Source organism: Fukomys damarensis, unplaced genomic scaffold (assembly GCF_012274545.1).
Source record: "Fukomys damarensis isolate Sample0158 unplaced genomic scaffold, DMR_v1.0_HiC HiC_scaffold_16, whole genome shotgun sequence".
Taxonomy (NCBI): Eukaryota; Metazoa; Chordata; class Mammalia; order Rodentia; family Bathyergidae; genus Fukomys; species Fukomys damarensis.
In genome coordinates this window covers 9,574,628-9,593,760 of record NW_022900928.1, presented here as the reverse complement: position 1 = coordinate 9,593,760, position 19,133 = coordinate 9,574,628, and the positions used below count along the sequence as shown (strand labels likewise).

At 44.3% G+C, this 19,133-nt stretch overlaps 1 protein-coding gene and 1 pseudogene across 1 annotated transcript in view; both read left to right on the top strand.

Annotated features, from left to right (window-relative positions):
- Positions 1-19,133, top strand: part of Nell1 (neural EGFL like 1) — a 675,311-nt gene that overhangs the window by 288,594 nt on the left and 367,584 nt on the right. The window lies entirely within an intron of this gene.
- On the top strand, positions 13,883-16,350 carry LOC104855336 (annotated as a pseudogene).

Sequence of the window (19,133 nt, the reverse complement as noted above, 5' to 3'; positions counted from 1 at the left end):
TATATAATTATATTATTACATTATAATATATTAATGATATCATACTATATAATATATGACATATAATATATATATTATATATATATTATGATATAGAATATATAAATGCATGTATTAAAGTTTTTTGAGACATTGTCTTGGTATGTTACTATGTTGCTCAAACTGTGCTTAAACTTGGGATCCTCTTGTCTCAGCTTCCAAGAGTGCTGCGATTACAGGCATGTACCACCATGCCCCATTGGTTTCTTAGTTTGACTAATGCATTTGATTAGTCAGTTTCCCTTCTCTGGAGCAAAGTACTGGCCACCCACAAATTAGAAGAGAGGTTTACTTTAGCTCATGGTTTCAGAGGGTTCAGTACATGTAAATCAACTGGATGTATGGTAGAAGGGCACAACAGAAGAAAGATGCTTAATCCTTGGCAAGCAGGATGCAGCAATAGGAAAGACAATCCAGGGATGAGAATTCATCATTCCAGGTCACAGCCCCAGTGACCCACCTCTTCTGACCATGTTCCACTTTGCAATAGTGCATTTATCTAAGAACTCATCAGTGGATTAATCTACTGATGAATTAATACTCCATGTTCCAGTTACCTTCTAAAACCCCACCTCTGAATGCATGAGACATTTGAGCGACATATTAGGTTAATCTATAACACACAACATAATGATATATGAAGTCAACATTAGAAGAGATTGGATTAGGCACATTTTGGAACTTTCTGTACTACCTCTTCAACTTTTTTTGTGTTTCTGAAATTATTCTTAAATAGAGCTCAATTACTTGTATTTGTCTATGGTGAAAGCCTGAAAAGAATATGCAAAATGCAAACTGTTATATTTATTGATAGAATTAAAAACAATTTTTTTGAACCTCTAGATTAAAAATATTTTAAAGAATTTATGGGAATGCCAAGTAATTTAAAATTCTCATCTCTTTGTCTTTGGATATCGATGTGTGTATTTTCACAGCTTTATTTTACATGTACTGTTTTCAATTAATAGCCATTTAGGTAGAAAAAAGAGAGAGATTCTCCTCTTTCAACACTCTTGAGAGCCTGATCATCCATGAGAACACAAGCATTTGAATGATTTAGTTTGAATAACATAAAGATACCTTTTTCATTTTGTTTTAGCCACAGCTGAATTTTGTTGCTGCTCCTGAAGTATCTTTAGATAAGGATGCGTTTTTTGCACTGTCAGTTTATAGTCTTTTGCCCAGTGATGATGGTGGCACTTTTCATTAAGCACCTCACACACTGCCCCCACCCCCGCCATCCCTGGTACCTGCAGTCCTGTTATTACCAAAATTAACCTTCTCTCCTAGGTGTATAACACATTGACACAAAATGCATCTTGTGAGCTATTGAGCCTAAACAGCAGCTAATTTAACAACTTAGGCTTGGTCAGTAATGTTGAGTAGTAGGAAAACTTGGGCACTCTTCCACCTTCCTGCTGGTCAGCATTATGAACTTGACAGTCTAATGAATGCACTTGAAGTTTGCCATCCATGTAAGCCTCCGTATACAAGGAGGCTGAATTAAATTCAATCTATAGAATGTCAAGGATGATGAAAGTTGCATGTTTCTTACTTTCCTGTAAGAGCTACTTTTATGGAGCTCCTTCTTCTTCTAGTAAGCTCAGCTTTCTGTAAAAGGAAATACATATTTTCAGTAGGAAGCAAACAGAGGGTGACTTCTACCGTCTCTTGGCAAGTGAGAAATGTAATTAGAGGGATCAAGTTAAATGAGGCTCCCTTCGCACGTCATGCTAGACTCAGATTTGCAAAGACTCATGGCATCCATGTTTGATATATATGGTAGATTGGGATATTTTATATTATAGGCTGTGTCCCCACTCTGAAACAGTGGTGGGTGTCAGATGTCAGGGTTGGGGTCCTGTGTCATTACAGAACATTGCACTTAGGAAAAGGTCCTGCAGCCTGCTAACTGATGCTTTTTTTTTGCTTCTTTGCCATCTTTCTGGGCTCTTATATCAGATTTGGGGAGCTCTGTCATCTTAACCTCAGTCTTCCCACAGCTTCTGTTCAGCCCACTAGTTCTTAGGATCCTGGCTGTGCTCTAGCTAACGTATGATATTTTTGTTGGGAAAACACCTGTGGTCCAAGTCGAGTGGTTCTCTAAACTTTCCATACTAAAAAATTCAGTTTGAATTTTGCCAATGCCAGTTTGAATTTCCTTTCTTTGCATGCTATTTTAATTTGCAAGGCCAGAGCGGGAAGCCTTAAAAGGAAGCTGAGTACATTCATGGAATTCACCTACCAAAATTCACGCCTCTGTCCCTGGTGTCTAAGTTACTAATACTGTTAAGTCCAAAAATATGATGAAATTGCAAACAGATAACTTCTTAAAGCATCACAATACTTACTTATATACATCTTCTAAGTATTATTTTTTTGAAAAAAGCAAAGTTTTTAAAAGTTTGAAACCCCTTCGACAGCCCTAGTCTCACGTTACTTTTCTCCTTGGAGTCCCAACTTTAAAAGGCATGGCATTTTTGAATTTTAATCTGTTTTCACTGGAAATGTGTCTCATCCTCAACTAAGGTAGCTTCTGTTGTTCTTCTGTTCATTGAGGTATCAAAGTTTTAGCTGTAATCTGCCACCTGCTCTAAAAGGACATCAATACTCCAGAGCTTGTGTGCTAATTACATTTGATTACTTGAAAGGTCACATGAAGGTTCTGAGGGGTGTCTACATTAAAATGTTGATGAATGATGCCCCTTAGATCCCTGAAGGGCAAATACATGGAGTTGGACAAAAGGTGGTGACAGTGATTGACTAAGTCGTAGCTCTGGTCTTGGGAAATGTTTCTCTTCTAGTCAGCTGACATTCATAGTTGTCATTTGACCTCGAGTTAGAACTTAATCCAATGTCTTGTGTCACTGAGGGTTTGTAAGAGTCAAGATTACTGTTCAGTGTTTGAAGGTAACCTACATAAAAGCACATCCTTAAACTGTGTAGTTATCATAGTCGTGCTTTCTGGGGGCACAAAGTGAGAAGCTCAAAGCTACTGGTAACTGTTGATCTTTGACCAGAATCTTCTGAAGGAGGTAGATTCCCAATCCCCTCTCTCCTAGAAGTTATAGACATACACAGTAAAAAAGAGGAAGAAAAGAGGCAAAAGAAAACCTAGGAAAGACCAAGCCAATTCTTGAAAATTCACAATCTTGTTATTTCCTGAAGATGAAGAGACTGAGTGGGAGAGAGAAACGTAATGCCTCCACTCATCTCAATGGAGTACATTTGCCCAGGGTGCCGGTAGATCAGACAGATTGCTTTTGTACCAGCTACAGCAGAAGATGAGGCTTTTGATACCCATTATTTCTAGCATTAAATGTTTATGTAGCAGTTAAAATAGATTCTTTCTGACGAGTGGGTGGAAGCCCGTGTATGTAGAACAGAACAGGAGGGAATAATTCTCATTCCATAGTGGGATACGGAACCACTTAAGCAGAGCCTACAAAGAGGTACCTATGTACTCTTTTAAAATGAGATATGACTGAAGTGTAAAAAGCTGTCCATGTTTTGGGGGTGAGTGTGTGTACCCCATGAAATCATCGACACCATCAGGACCATAGATGTTACTTACCTTTCAAAGTTTCCTCCCGCCATATTTTATTATTACTGTTATTGTTTGTTTAGAACTCTTGGCTACCCATTTTATCCTATGAAAAGGATAGAGAAGTAAGAGACAGGGAACAGTGGCCAGGTCTAGCTCACACTCTGGAATTTGAAGTGTCAGAGCTGATGGAAGCAGTCCTGGGCAGTGGGGTGAGAAGCTTCAATGGAAAGTGCTCGTACCTCCCTGCAGTTAAGTTTCACACATCTCGGGTTTGTCATTTGGTTTCCTGGGAAGTAGTTGCTGAGATAGAGCGAGAAGGGCAGAGGGTTTATGAGGGGGCTAAGGACTCCTATGAGAGATGAAGATGTAAGAAGCAGAGTTTGGCAGACCATGTGCAGATCTGACAAAGTTTTGGTCAATCAGCAGGGAGCTCTTGAATAAAGAGTGTCTTGTGCAGACATCCCAGCTGGGGCCAAACAGCCCAGCCTTAGTACTCCTGACTACTCAGTCACGTCCCACTCTGCCCAGGGGGATGTTCAGGCTTCAGCTGTGATGTGGCGGTGCTGCGTTCCAAGGTTCGTGCAGATGGAGATAGTCAGCAAACTGCTATTCTCAAAGGAGCAGCAAATTCTTTCCTGAAGGGAGATGCGAGTGGTATCTCTCCCCAGGTAACTAGGCATAGCAGACTGCTTCTCCCTATGTGTCCCTGTCATTTCAGCATCAGAAGGAAATCTATATACTTATCAGTGCCTTAGAAGGCTTAGGCCAGAACAGCGTGGAAACTGAGAAGGAATAGTCTATAATTACCTGTGGTCATTGATGAACAAAAGGAAAGTCAGCACAGGTGTTCAGGCATTTTGGCCATTCTGTCTTTGGCCACTATGCCTGTGGCAGTGAATGGAAAGTATGAGGAGAGCCAGGCGTGGCTAGATTGCAATCTTCCTGCTGGAATGGATCATTTATTCCAATCTGGTTTAGTAAAAAACTTGAATCTTAGTGAGTCACAGGATATCATCGAGCAAGGGTAATGTATTCTTTGGTAGTAAACCTCCTCTATATCCTCACCTCCCCACACAGCACACTCCCCTGCTCATCAGAATCCTATGGCAGAAGGTGCTATTGCCTGGGGACTGCTTCACTACAGAACTGCCTACATCATGACCACTGAAAACTTTTCCTGCTCTGAAAGGTCACCCTGGTGAGCGCGAATGTCCTTAAACCTCCTCCACCAGCCCTGTTTTTACTTGCAGTTGTCACACACCATCTCCGGCCAATCTGCTTGTGATAGATTCTCTTCTGCAACCTTTGGTCATTCTGGGAGTAACCCTGAATGCCAAAAATTTCTCCCAGTGTATTGGGAAATTCCTCTGCCTCTAAGGTGTTGAATAAGCATTTGCCGAACATCTCTTGTGTTCTACGCTTTGTGCTGGGATACAGTGGGAGATGAAGCCAAGCCGTACGTAGCTAGACATGGTCCCTCACTTTACGAGGCGCACAATTTTTAGATTTTTCTACAATTCATGCCTATAAACATACAACAGTCTTTTTCAAGAAAATGTATTTTTTCAATTTAGCTTTTTGTGAGTTTCCTGGATCTTTGTCAGCATAGGGACACACATGGTGAGCAATCTGTTCGTGCATCGAGATGGCACTATGCAAGGGACAAGCCCAAAGAATTTCCACAATGCAGTGGTCACCAAAATGCTGTTTTTCTGTGAGGTCACATTAGTCTTGCCCAAGGGACATCCTGGACCATTCTGGTGTTCCCGCGAGGAACACTAGAATTCATCCAACTCAAGACTTTACATCTTGGAGACCAAAGCATGAGGAGGAAAATGATTTTCCCAAGGTTATGGAGAACTGGGATTCTGGCTCCTTTTCCACACTCTGTTTTTTTCTGCCTTGTACTGAGTCAGAGACCTTGTCCTAGGAAAAGCTGGAAGAGATTTGACTTGTAGGGAAACTCCACGATGGATTTAAATCCTGGATCCTTACCTCTAAGGGACTCTGATGCCGCTCTGAGGACTAATGCTAGGTTACTGTTTGCATTTTTTCATTGTTCCCACTGCACTTTGTGATCTCTGTTATCACACTTGTGAGGCTGAAGTTAGTTATTCATTTTTATGTCTTTATCCCCAGCCATGCCAGGGAGGACTGGCCACATGCATCTCTACATTCCTAAAAGCCTGTTGCAGGTACTGATGCATAATAGTTGTTCAAATTGCACTAATTGAAATAATAGATGATAAAGTCTAATTAATGATAATGACTTGGGTTAAGTTTACATAAAATTATGTGTAGTAATAATTGTTACAAACGTTCTTTGATTATGAAGTATTTTTTTGTTTATTTGTTGCCATAATTGATTCTAATATGAACTTCTGGAAGGAGGTAGTTTTTTCTCATTTTTATACATAGTCACAGAATCGGAGGAAGCATAGTTATTTAGTATTAATTAATGAGCGATTGAGGTCCCACCAGAAATCCTGGCTGCAAACTGCCGTGTCGTGCTCTCTACATGGGGGCTTTTGAAAAGACAAATGTGGGAGGGAGTGTCTTAGTTCACTGTATGTCGCTGTAGCATAGGATCGCAGACTGCACAGTGTATAAAGAAAAATTTATTTGGCTTAACAGTTCTGTAAGTTGGAAAATCCAAAATCAAGATACCAGCCTCTGGCGAGAGCCTTCATGGAGAAGGAAGGGCAAGGAAGTTCTGAACTCATTTTTCTATGAATCCACTCTCGTGATTGCTCATCTGTCCCCATGCCAGTGTTACTAATCCATTCATGAGAGTATGGCCTTCATCACCTAATCTTCTTGTAGGAGGCCCCACCGCCTGTTTCTATGGTGTTGGTAATTAAGTTTGCAACATGAACTTTTGGGCGCACATTCCGACCAAGGGACACTGACATTGGTGTGATAATTTCCATAGGTCCGTGGTGAAATGAGAAAAGGAAGAGCAAAAAGTAAATATTTGATAGCATGCTGAGATATTTTTATGTATAATGCTAAAATAATAATAAGATAAAGGACTACATTTTTTATTTGTGCACCTGTTTAGAATATCCTTTTAAAAAATAAAATCACAGTAGCAACATATGGTATATTAAAAAAACTTTGATATCTAAAAAGACCATTGGCTCTAGTTTGTAAGATATATGTAATTTACAGTTTGAAAGTGGAGGCAGCTTGCTAAATTCCAGATCCTAGAAACCATGATTATCTCTACCTTATACTCCAACTTTTTTCTGCGTCTGCCTTTTGGAAGCAAATAATGAGAAAACAAGCTCATATCAGAAATTTAATTAAGAGCATATCCATCTAGGGCATGTCTTGAAATCAGAAGACACCAAATCTAATTTCTTATATTTGCTTCGGCTGTAGCCCAGAAAAGTGAGAGCTTCTACTCATAATAATAACTCTGTAGTCGTGTTATTCTTATAAACTTGTATTTCAATTTGTTGGAGTTTATGGGTATTTAGGTGTGGTTTAAATACCTGTACGTGGATTTCCCACAAAAATATTTCAAAGGTAGTTTGTACTCCTCCTTTAAGCCGTTTAAAATGAATATGTTGAGAGTATCGTACACAATTACATTTTTTTCCCCGCATTTGTGAATTAGGTCACATTACAGATTTCTCCCCTTTGGACCTGGAGTTTGATGATGGGGATGAAGGTCTCCCGGTGGAGTGAGCGTGCTTTGGTCCAGGCTTCATTCGCACCGTAGCCCTGGTGACCTGGACTCCAACAAAGCTGGTGCTGGGAGGGGGCATGGAGAGCCCAGGCCGCTGGTGAATTCGGAGCCTGCCTCACAGCACAAGGCTGCTGCTGCTGCTGCTGCTTGATCACTGGCATTTTGCTGCGTGGTGGCCCTTGTCTTTATAAATGAGTAGCGTGTATTTCCAATTTCTTCTCTTCTTGATAAGACGATGTTTATGAGCTCCGGCGTTAATGGCAGTTTTGCAGCCCCGAGGTTAAAAGCTTTCGGATGTCTCATTAACTCACAGTGGCATTTCATTTTTAATATTGTCTATGCCCCCTTGCTTGAATCATCATAGTTCGAGTGAGTTTAATTCGCAGAGGCAAACTTACCCATGTTGGATGATTTAGAGACAGAAGCCGAAGTGGTGGGGGCCACCTGGGTGGGTTTGTTCTTGGCCAAGTTTTTCATGACCGCCGGCCCATCCCTTCTGTGGCCAGTACCACCCGCCGGGAGGCTTGAATCTCACCTGTGTCAGCTGCTAGACTCTTTATACCACTCACCTGACCTTCCTGAATGAGTTTCTCATTTGTAAAGCTGGTATCATCGTATAACTTTGTGGACTTGCGATGGAAGATGAAATAATACAAGTACTGAGCACCTAGAAAAGCGCCACGATGGGGTCAGGGTGTTTGTTATCTTCCCAGTGTGCTCAGAAAACTTCTTTTGCTCCAATGCTTTGCCTGGGATCGCTCAGGCCAGAATGGCGACACATGTGGCCTCTCACAAGCCTTCCTGCTCCCTCACCGTGGCCTCTTCTGGGAGAATCTGTATCCTTTGAGGGTCATGCAAGGTGTGGAGGAGGTCTTGACGCATTTCTCCAAATTCCTCCTCACTCCTTCTCCTCCAGTTAATGTTTTAGGCTCTCAGCAGTGTGTTCTCATTTTGCAACCAGCTGAGGAGCAGTATGATGTCCACTCCTCTCGGAGTTGAAATCACCATCTGCATCTCATTTGCCTGATAACTTTGCACTGGAGTTTTGGCGGCTGTGGCGCATGACTTCGTTTGTCATTGTCCCTAATGTGAGTGTTTCTCTGTGACAGCTTCACAGGGAGCTGGGTGGATAGGCTGGGCCCAGTACCAGTCCTTGGTTTTTGTGTGAAATATCACCTCTGGCAGCCTCTGAAAGTATGATCTCTGCTAAAGCAAAGCACAAAATTAAGATCTGAGTGAATGTCCGGCTTTCTGCCCATCGACAGACTCACAGAGAACGGTGGTGGGTGGAGGTGGGCAGACCCTCTTATTCCTAAGAACAGAGGCCTCTTCTGTATCGCACACAGAACGTGCCATCCTGTCCTGTAACCAGGCCAACAACGGGCACTACTTACTGCGCACGCTGTTTCCCCTACCCTTGTCTGGTTATGCATTTGGTTTTCAAAGCTGGGTGGGGGAGACCTTTTGAAGTTACTAGAGCCTTCAAACCTGTTGCAAATGTCAGTTCCTGCTGACATATTTTCCCCAGCAGACATAATAGCACATGACATATTGAGAGGATGGGGGCATTTGCAACCAATGTGTATGCATCAGGCATGGGGTGAGAAACTGCAGAAATGATTATGATGAAAGTTATTGCTGGCCTGGGGCTGCTGTCTCTCCCTGCACTGAAACAACTGCAATCCTTGTTTGGAGATTTTTGCATATGTATTTTACTCCCCTGCCAGCCTTCTTACTGGCATTTTCTTTTCTCGACTGGATATTTCTATGCCGTTAGGAACAAGGCCGCTCAGTCCACCCTTTTGGTGTCCCCGTGCTGGGTTGGTGTGGGAGGGGTGAGTACGCATTCACATCCATTTGCAGTTGAAGGTGCTCTGCAGTTACGATTTAACAGTGAGCAGTTTTAGCACATCTTCAATTCCCAAATTAAAGAACAATGGTAACTGGATCTAGACACTCACTTAAAGACAAGTGAGACAGTTAAATAATTACTGTTTTCTACCTACATCCTTAGCACTTTCCAGTTCTCGAGTGAAATCACTTTCTTATATTAATAAAGTTACTGTTCAAGACTGAAAAAAAAGTGAAGGTTTGAAACAATTAGTAGGGGCGTGGCTCACAGTAAAATGACTTTTATAGTTTCACATATGGAGTTGGAGGTGCAAATATTAATGGAAATATCCGCATATTGATCTGTAAAAGCCCCAGCAAAGGTGGTACCTCAACGCCAAACCTCCTTTCTCTTGTCCTTGTGCTTCATCACCACCGTTCAGGGCTGGAGGAGGCTTTACAAATGAGCCAGCTTTCGCACTGCATGGTGGCGGAAGCGGATGCCCAGAGCAGTGAAAGAACTTGCCTAAATCTCCTTAGTGGAAGAGGTTGAACTCACCGACTGCTCCCTGTACTACCCCCACTTGCCTGTTCTCTACTCCGATAGTAAATGTAGCTCTGAATCCCCACACAGAGTCCGGATCACGCCTCTTGGAATTTCTCACATTGCTCACTTATTGTGTGATGGTACAGACTTGCCTAACAACATACTTCACTGGACGGATAATGAGGATATGAGGTACACTTTACAGCCTTCCTATCATGAGGGCCAGGTGGATGCTAATTATTTAGTAGACACTTCCAGCAAATATTCATTGACTGATTTTTAAATACCCATTTACTTTGGCCGTATGCATCTAAATAAAAGAATACTAGGAAAATTTTCTTAATATCTGAATGTCTCAGATTCCTTTGTGCTGAATTGGATCTGTGCTGGAATTGGGGTTGTGTTATAGTAATACTTGAATATATAGGGTCTGATCATAGAACTTGATCATAACATGATACCAGAGAACGTCAACCTAATAGTGTACGGTGACCGTCAGGCTGGCAAGACACTAATCTCAGACAGGCTAGGTGATTCTTACCTTGAAGGAAAGGAAACCCAGTCAGGGGCTTCCTTAAGGAGCCAGTACTCCGGGAAAGGTTGAATAGCAGCAGTCCCTGGTGGGCTGCAGTCCATGTCCAGGAAGTCCAGACTCTGGGAAGAGGTGGCTGGTCCTGAGCAGCCGTCAGAAACCCCCCTCCACCCTAGATGGGCCCTGCCAGCCTCCTCATCCTCTCCTCCTACTCGGAGAAATCGCTGCTTGCTATTCTGACTTATTCCAGGAATGGACGGAAAAGCGTTTACAGGAATACACGGACCGTGCGTCCTTCAGACCGTGCTATGTGAGCGTTTTTCCTCTGAGTATAACATTTTACTTCAAACTACTTTTACTTTTACCAAAATAAAGCATTCCTTTTTGGGATTTTTGAGCGCTCATATATTTGAATGTGAAGTACTGTTGCATGTTTTATGATGAGAAACAGAAGTCCGCTCTCTTTTTCCTATTTTTCACATGACAGTTTCTTTTGAACTTTCTTCTGCTCTTCTATTTTGGGTCTCATCATGTGCTGGCGATTCTATCTTCTGTGCCGTTTTATTAACTGTTGCTCTTGTCTTGTAGCAAATGGGATCTCAGCCTGCTAACCCCCCTCCACTCCACCCTAGCCTCCATTCTCTTCTACATTTTCCAGAAGGACTTGGAAAGCCTCAGGTGAGGTGTGAAAGGGACAGGTTTGTCGCTGTGGCCCGCACTGCCCAGGTCCCCACTGTGAGATGTCATGGAAACTGAGATGCCGTGAAGCTTGAGTAGGAACCTTCTTTTACTAAGTAATTTTTAGAGCAGGGAAAAATGCTTCCTTTTTTTCTGCCCCAAGTAATTAAAATCAACAATAACAATGATCTCAGAAAACTACCCTTGGCTGGCCCAGCTCTGAGCTGTGCCACCTTCTGCAGTACCTTAGCTGCCTGGCCCCCTTTTCCTATTCAGACTTTCTCGAAGCAGGGCACAATGCCATTGATTAGGCTCCCTTCTGCTCAGCAAATTACAATCATGCTGCAGTTGTCACTCTTGGAAATTTCTTCCAAATCACCTTGATTAGGGTTTGCAGCATTCTTAAATTCCCCATTCACACATTTGCAGACATTTTTTTTTTGTTTATTTCCCTAGATGCCTAATCTCACCAATTCCTTGTAGTTTTTCTGTGTTTAACTCAGAGGTGACAACCTTATTTCTCCTATATTTGCTTCCTTAAAATGTGACCCACTTAGGAATGTCCTGTACAGTGAAGCCTCCCTAGACCCCTTGGTGCAGCTGAGATTTATTTGCCATACAGTGTCACAGACCATGCGTTTTTCTTCCTGTTAAAAGGTGGGTTCTTTGGAAGCAGATACTGGTTAGATAGATTTTAGGGTATAAAATACTTCTTAGGGATCAAAAGCCGTGCAAAGTAAGAGGTGGAAGTCAGATTGGGCAGAGGAAAAAAGAGGAAGAAGTTACAATGGTGACAGGACAAAGATCTTAGGTAAATATTGTGTCAGAATGGCCCACATTGGACAGATGTGACCAGACCCTTCCCTGTACCATGCCTGCAGGCGGACGCCCAGGGAACAGTGTGTTCTCAGACCAGGCACCCCTACGAGGCTGACGTGAACCCCAAAAAAGCTGACAGATGGAAACCATCTGCCAACCATAAGCTCTGCCCCAGTCCCTCCTTGAAAGGAGATCGTGGGTGTCCATCTCCGTATTTAGCACGCATGTGGACTACTTACTCTAGTTTCTCCATGAACCTGTGTCCATGCACCTCCTTCAGGGCCTGAGAGATTCTCTGCTTACTGTCTCCAGCACTGGCACACACAGACTGCCAATACATTCTCCAGTGAGCAGCCCACAAACGCTCAGAAGGCCAAGTTCAAGTTCGACTTCCAGGCTCCTCCTCCTCTCCCTCTCACCCTCCCTCCATTCCTTCCTTCTTCCTTTTCAGCACAGGGACAGAACTTGAGATCTTCACTGAGCTAGATTCCAGCCCCTTTTATTATTTTTAAATTTTGGACCAACATCTCTCTAATTTGACAAGTTAGGACTCAAACTCGTGATCTTCCCGCCTCAGCTTTCCAGAGTGCTGAGATTACAGGTGTCCACCACAGCCACAGCCACTGAGTTAGAGTTATTTCTACCACTGTTATTTCTGCCATCATTCTAACCCAAACAGCAGAGAAGTAGCATTTCCTGGGCCCTCTTGGGTGTCAGCTAGCCTGCAAAGAGCTTGACATCTACCAAACAGTTTTCATAATTCCTTTATGAGGTACAGCTTCACTTTACAATTAAAAAGATGCAGAGAGCAACTTGGTCTGATTCCAGAGCTTCGGCACCACCGTGTGGTGGTGAGGCCGGGCTTCCTGTCAGCCTGCAGAACCATTTCTGTTCTGCGTCCTGTCAAGACTTGAGCTGAGGAACGGAACCTACACCCACGTCGAGTATCACTGCAGCAGCCACCTGACTCTTCCACTGCTGCCATACCAAGGTAGGAAGCATCCTCTGTGCCATCCAGAGTGCTGTTCCTTACACCATCCTGGGCGCGGATCTTCAGGGCTTACCTCTGTCTTCTTCCACCTGGAGAACACATCTCAGACAGCTGTCACCTGTCTGCTGCATTCAGAGTTGTACTCTCTGTTGGCCTCTGTTCAAGAACAGGAAGTTTTCTTCTGGAGTGATCTTCCACCCAGCCATTGCTTTGAAGTTAGAGGAATCGGAGTCCCCATCTGCCCTCATCCTGTGTGGAGATCTTGGCTGGCATCTCTCAGGACCAACCTGTTGCCACATACACGCAGAATCCTGGCCGCCCCTGACAGGCGCTTCATACTGATGTGGTTCGTGGCCCCCACTCTCAGCCTGGCTGCAAGGTAAGAGGAAACAGTGAGGGTGTTTGCTCCAGCACGGTTGGAGAGGATGGCACTTGGTCCAGAAGGGGCTGTCCCGAGGCCTGCAATAAAGGCTGGAGGCCTGGGCTGTGGAGGCAACATTGCAGCAGTCAACCAACCGGGAGAAAGACTCAGGTTGTTCAGGCAGCACTGGACCACTGAGGAGCAGGCTGGAAGATGTCCTGTCCTCGGGCGGAGCGAAGGGAACAAAAGGCCTGTGGATCGGAGAGCACTTTCTGTGTAGCACACGGTGTCGGTACAGCGTGATGACTCAAAGCACCACCGCTGAAGCTGGGCTGCTCGCATTCGAACCCGGGCTATCATCCGCCATTACTGACACATTGGTTTTAACTACAAATTCATGCCCTTTATTCACATACTTGTATCTTGTTATCGTATCTCCTCAGGTTTCCCTTGGTTGTGGTATTTCCCTGTTTTGGATGACGTTGACGCCTTTGAAAGAGTACTGACCAGATTATCTTTAAAATTAACCCACCTTTTGAATTTGCATAATTTCTTTTCATGATTAGTCTGGGGTTATGCCTACTGGGGAGGCAGACTCATGGATACTTATTTCATACTTTGTGTTATAGCCCAGGATACTATATATTGTCGCTCTAATTGTTTCAGCCTTGGCAAACAGGGACCGTTTCAGCCGAGTCCTCTGCCGGGGATTTTATGTTGCCTTAACTGAGTCAACTCCATGATTCAGTTGGATTTGATACCATAGATAACCAGGATCTGAGCAGGGGGTGGCTTGTGGTATTACTGCCTTCGACTGTCGTTAGATTTTTCTTTTTGGTGGAAGATGTCAATCCGTGAGCTCTGTGAGCCTTCCACCTCTAAACTGGAAAATTTTGGGGTGGGGCCATGCTTGATCAGTTCGTTTCTTTCCTCTCTGTTCACATTGTAAATGCTGTGTGAACAGCTGAGAAGGGCCTTTCTAGGACAGATTAAAGAAGAACTGTACTTTAAAGTACCACTTCCTCAGCCCCGTGGTGCTGATGCTCCTCACGGAGTCTGAACTTTCCCTAACCACATGCTAGATAGACTTATTTCACAGGAAAGTTTCCCATTCATGGAGCTGACGAACCCATAATTCAATACCCGCTTAACTCCTGGTTAGAACATTTATTTTTCTGTGATTATTTGCTCTGAGGAAGCTGTCATCTCAGGATACTGTGAGTTCCTAGAAGGCAGAGACTGTTTTTCAAACAGATGTGTGAGCTCAGTGTCTAGCACGGTGCTGTGTTCGCAGCTTAGCAATGTTGGCCTAAATGAATGCAGGGCTGAAAGAGTAAACTCATTTGTTCTGACTTCATTAACTTGAAGTCTTACAATCAACTTATATAATAAAATTAGTATTGAAGGAAAATTATAGTCATCTGCCCTTGTTATGGTTGTTTTATTATTAACCTCTGAAAGGACTTTTTAAAATAAAATAGCCTTGCTTTGCATTCTCTCTCCCTCTTCCAATGTGGCGGCCTTAGCAAAAAAAAAAAAGGGGGGGGACTGTCTCTCTAATAGACTTTCTGGCTGAGGATGGGGGACTGGTGGAGGAACTGCCCATGTCCCCAAACTGGCCAACGGGACTGATGAAACAGATGCCCTGGAAGGAGATGTTTCAACCCCTGGGCACAATGATGACGACCGTGTGTGTGTGGCGCCTCCAGTTGACCGTACTTCCCACTGCTCCGTGGGCTGCTCGGGAACCCAATAGTGACCGGAGCCATCTTCCCAGATCTCCTCCCTACACTGCTTTTCTAGGGAACCTGCCCTATGAGGTAACGGAAGACTCTCTTAAGGAATTCTTTAGAGGACTACGTATCAGAGCAGCACACTTGCCACGTGAACCTAGCAATCCAGAGAGGTTGAAAGGTTCTGGTTATGCTGAGTCTGAGGACCTGGATTCCCGGCTCGATGCCTTCAGTCTCAATGAAGTCTTAGATAACAGAAGACTTCGAGTGGATGCTGCTAAACAAGCACAGGGTAAAGACAGAGATGATCGTTCTTCTGGGAGAGATCGAAATTGAGATTCTGACAGAACAGACACAGACTGGAGGGCCCGTCCTGCTACTGACAGCTTTGATGACTACACGCCTACAAGCGGTGATGACAGCTTTGGAGACAGGTATCAAGATCCTTAAGATTCAGACTGGTATCGGGAAGGCCCGTGCCGGGATATGGATCGATGTGGGGGCTGAGATCACTATGATGACCGAGGCAGCGGAGACTTTAATAGAGACCACGAGTCCGGAGTAGGCAGTGGCAGAAGAGCCTTTGGTAGTGGGTACCACAGCGATGACGACTACAGAGGAGGAGACCGCTGTGAAGTCCGCTGTGACAGACGGGACGGTCAGCCCCGGCGCTCCAGGGATGATTACTCCCGGGACGATTACAGGCGTGATGACAGAGGTCTCCCCCCAAAGACCCATACTGAACCTCAAGCCTCAGAGTACTTCTGAGGAGGATGATTCCTCTGCCAGCACCTCCCAGTCCAGTCGATGGCGTCTATCTTTGCAGGAGCAAAGCCTGTCGATACGGCTGCTGCGAAAGAGAAGGCGAGGAGCAGCTACAGAAGGAGCAGGAGAAACTGCAGTGTCAGTTGGATGAGCCAGAACTAGAACGACAGCCTCGGGAGAGACACCCGAGCTGGTGGAGTGAAGAAAGGGAAAGGCCAAGGACAGGAAGTGAAGCATCGCAGCCCGGGACCTCAGCCTCTTCTGGCAGAAGTAAGTCAGACCAGGATGTCCGAAGGAGAGAGAGCGAGAAGTCTCCAGAAAATGAAACGCTCCATGAGGCGGAAGAGCGTCACTCTCCGACTTCTAAGCCTCCCAAACCTGGTCACCCTCTAAAGGTAATGCCAGCCCCTCCACCAAAGGAGAGTGCACGGGTGAAGCGAAGTTCTGCTCCTCCTGCTCTGTCTCAGAGCTCAGACACAGAGCAGCAATCCCGTACAAGTGGAAGGGGAAAGTAGCTCCAGCTCAGCCTTCTGAGGAAGGACCGGCAAGGAAAGATGAAAATAAAACAGACGGGATGAGTGTCCACGGAGGCCACACTGGGAGCTCCAGCCGTGGTCCAGGAGATGGGGGAACAAAGACCGCAGGAAGGAGTCAGACGGGAAAGATGGCGAAAGAGGATCCAGACTCTAGATCTGCACTCGAGCCAGAGAAACCTGAGGAAAATCCAGCCTCCGAGTTCAGTTCTGCAAGTGAGGATGCTGCTCTTTCTGTGGGTGGTGAAGATGAAGCTGCAGGGGAAGACTACACGGAGTAGACCTCGACAGCCTGTGCTTTCTCCTAGTCTTTCTCCAGCCTGGAACGTTCAGGAGCAAATCAAACCTCTATCCAGACAAGGCAAAATAAACCATCTCCTGGAGACCTTTCTTAACTTAAAAAAAATTATGATGATCTTGTTTTGCATGCTGCTGCAACCTTTAAAGTACTGAAGTAACCGGAGAATCGACAGTAGAGCCAGAGAGACAGAGACTGCAGCTTTTCAGTGGAAAAATTGTGCTCTTAGGGTATCCTGCAGTTGCAGTTACCTGGGTGATTAGCGCCCTGGGGCCTTCATTTAGCAGAAAATGTTTCGACCATGATGGGATGTGTGGAGTCATTGGGCAATCAGGGAGGGTCAAGGAGCAGTGAGATTTCTCCCTTTTCGCTCTTACCTGTTGTCACATGTATGCGTTCTCAAGCATCATCTGAATGAATTCTCCATCCTTGGAAAGGTAGGTTTAGCCTCTCAAATTGTTTGCCTCTAGGAGGCTGCCAGCCCTGCCTCTTATTTTAAGTCTGATTGTTGGGGCCAGCCTAGGGGAAATGCCTTCATTTTTATACCCCCTCCCCGGGGGAGGTAGTTGGAAGTATGTCCACAGGCCACTAAAGAATAGGACTGGTTGGGACCAAAGTAATGGGGAAATTGTGCTAGGAAGAGAAGCTTTTAGGAGGTGGTGGGTTATTTTGCACCAGGCAGTAGGGGGAAATGGTGTGACCTCCGGTAAACATGTGAATGGTTGTTTCCTGGAGCAGGAAGCACTTAAGGGTCATAGGAATTCCCAGTCTTACGTCCTGGTTTTGCCCTTTCTTGTATCCTTTCTGAAAATTGAAATATATTCACATTTTTTTGAAACCTTGAAGCCTTCACAAATTCAGACTCTTAGGGATTGGTATGGTGGCACACACCTGTAGTCCCAGTGCTCAGGAGGCTGAGGCAGGAGGATCTCCATGAGTTTGAAGCCAGCCTGGACTACATAGTGATCCCTGTCTCAACCAAAATAATAACAATAATGAGGCCAGAGTCTTAGCCATCTCACATGTTCTTCCTGCTACTCTCACCTCCCAAAGACTAGTTTCTAGATAAGTCACAAATGTGACCCTTGGAAGTTTTATATATCCACCACTGGATGCTGTGACAGGATGAAGCGATGCTTTTCTCAAACAAATCAGCTCTTTGATATCTTGATTCTTATTTCTTCCCTCCATCCATGCCTGCTCCTGCTGCTCTGGTCCCTTCTGTAGATCAGAACACTGTAGATTGATCTTTGGTGATGAATAAGTATGGATTAGGGACAGTTACCTTGGAAGCTTTTCTTATAACCTTGATTGTGGGGTATGGGTTTTTTCTTTACACATCTTCTCTGAAATCCCACACCAAGGCTTGGGTTTATAATGTGACCTAGACCAGTGTGCTTTTTCGCTTGGGGGAGGGAGTATGGTTTTTAGCTTCCCTTGAGAGAAAAAAAAATGATGAAAGATCTATTTAACAAGGTCCTAGTTTCTCATGCAACATAATAGCTTACTTTTATATGCACCTTTGCTTTGGGGGTCAGCTTGGTAGATGGGATCTGTCCCCACTGTGCTGCCCTCAAATGTAGCTTGGTCTCTGTTTACAAGCCCTTCTGCCATGGTCCTAGGTTAGAGCCTCTCCAGCCCTGGGTGTGTGTGAGCTGCAGCTGTGGGCGAAATGAGCCCTTCTTCTTTTCCAGGGGACTAAAGGTACACACAGAGAATTACCCTTAAGTGATGGGATTGGCAGTAGCTAGGAAGTGGGCTTTTAGACATACCCTGAGTTGAGTGGGTTTTCTTTTTAAACTGTTGGTTGTAGATAATGAAAAGGCGAGTTTACCCTCTTCATGTCTGCTCTTCTTCCAAATAGTTGCATCCCCAAAAGCTATTATGTCCTGCTCCTCTTCCTTACTTCCACTGAACAGAAACAGGGATTGGTTTATGTCCCATTCCTGAAAACATGTAAAATTTGTACAAAAATATCTTCTATGAAAATGATTTGTAATCTGTAAACTTACTACGTGGGGGATGTCAGATCCCATCTTTTGGGTTGCGGGTTTTTTGTTTTGTTTTCTCCAAATAAATGTGATGTTAAAAAAAAATAGGCTTGATTTTCGCTCTTGCTTTTCTTAGCTGGATTGCTCATCACCACTGTCAGATTTCTCTTCTCTTGGCTCTCACTTACCAATGAATGCACTTGTTCACTGAGTCAAGCATGTCCATTTGTTTAGATCTCTCTACCAGTTTCTGTTATGTCAGCTCTGTTTTTTTTTTTTTAAGACAACTGTCTTTTAACAAATTCTCTTTCTGTCCACCAGTTTCTTCTTCCTTAAGAAAGGAATGCACTGTTCAGTTTTCTCCCGGTGCTAACCTCAGGAGTTTGATGAACATATCAGGTTTGTGCAGTGCTGGGCTGCCCATATAAAGGATGAACATGTCTTTTGAGCTCCAAGAGTGCACGATGTCAGGTTGTCAATGAAGGAGCAGGAAGAGGGAGAAAGAGAAGAGCTTCATACCAGCTGGGAGGTTTGCTGCTCTGACTGCTGGGTAAGAGCAAACTGTGAGTTTTGAACCTGCTCTGCAAATCAGCACCCCTTTTGCCTTAGGATAATGGTTCCTGCCTGGGGGTAAACTTGGTGATAAATGCCTGTCTGGGTTGTGTTGGTCTGACATTGTATTTGCCTTTGAAGGTCAAATCCTTTCTTTTCACAATTGCTCTAACCTGTTACCTGGAGGTGACTTTATTTGCTTTGTGATTTTTTTTTTTTTTTT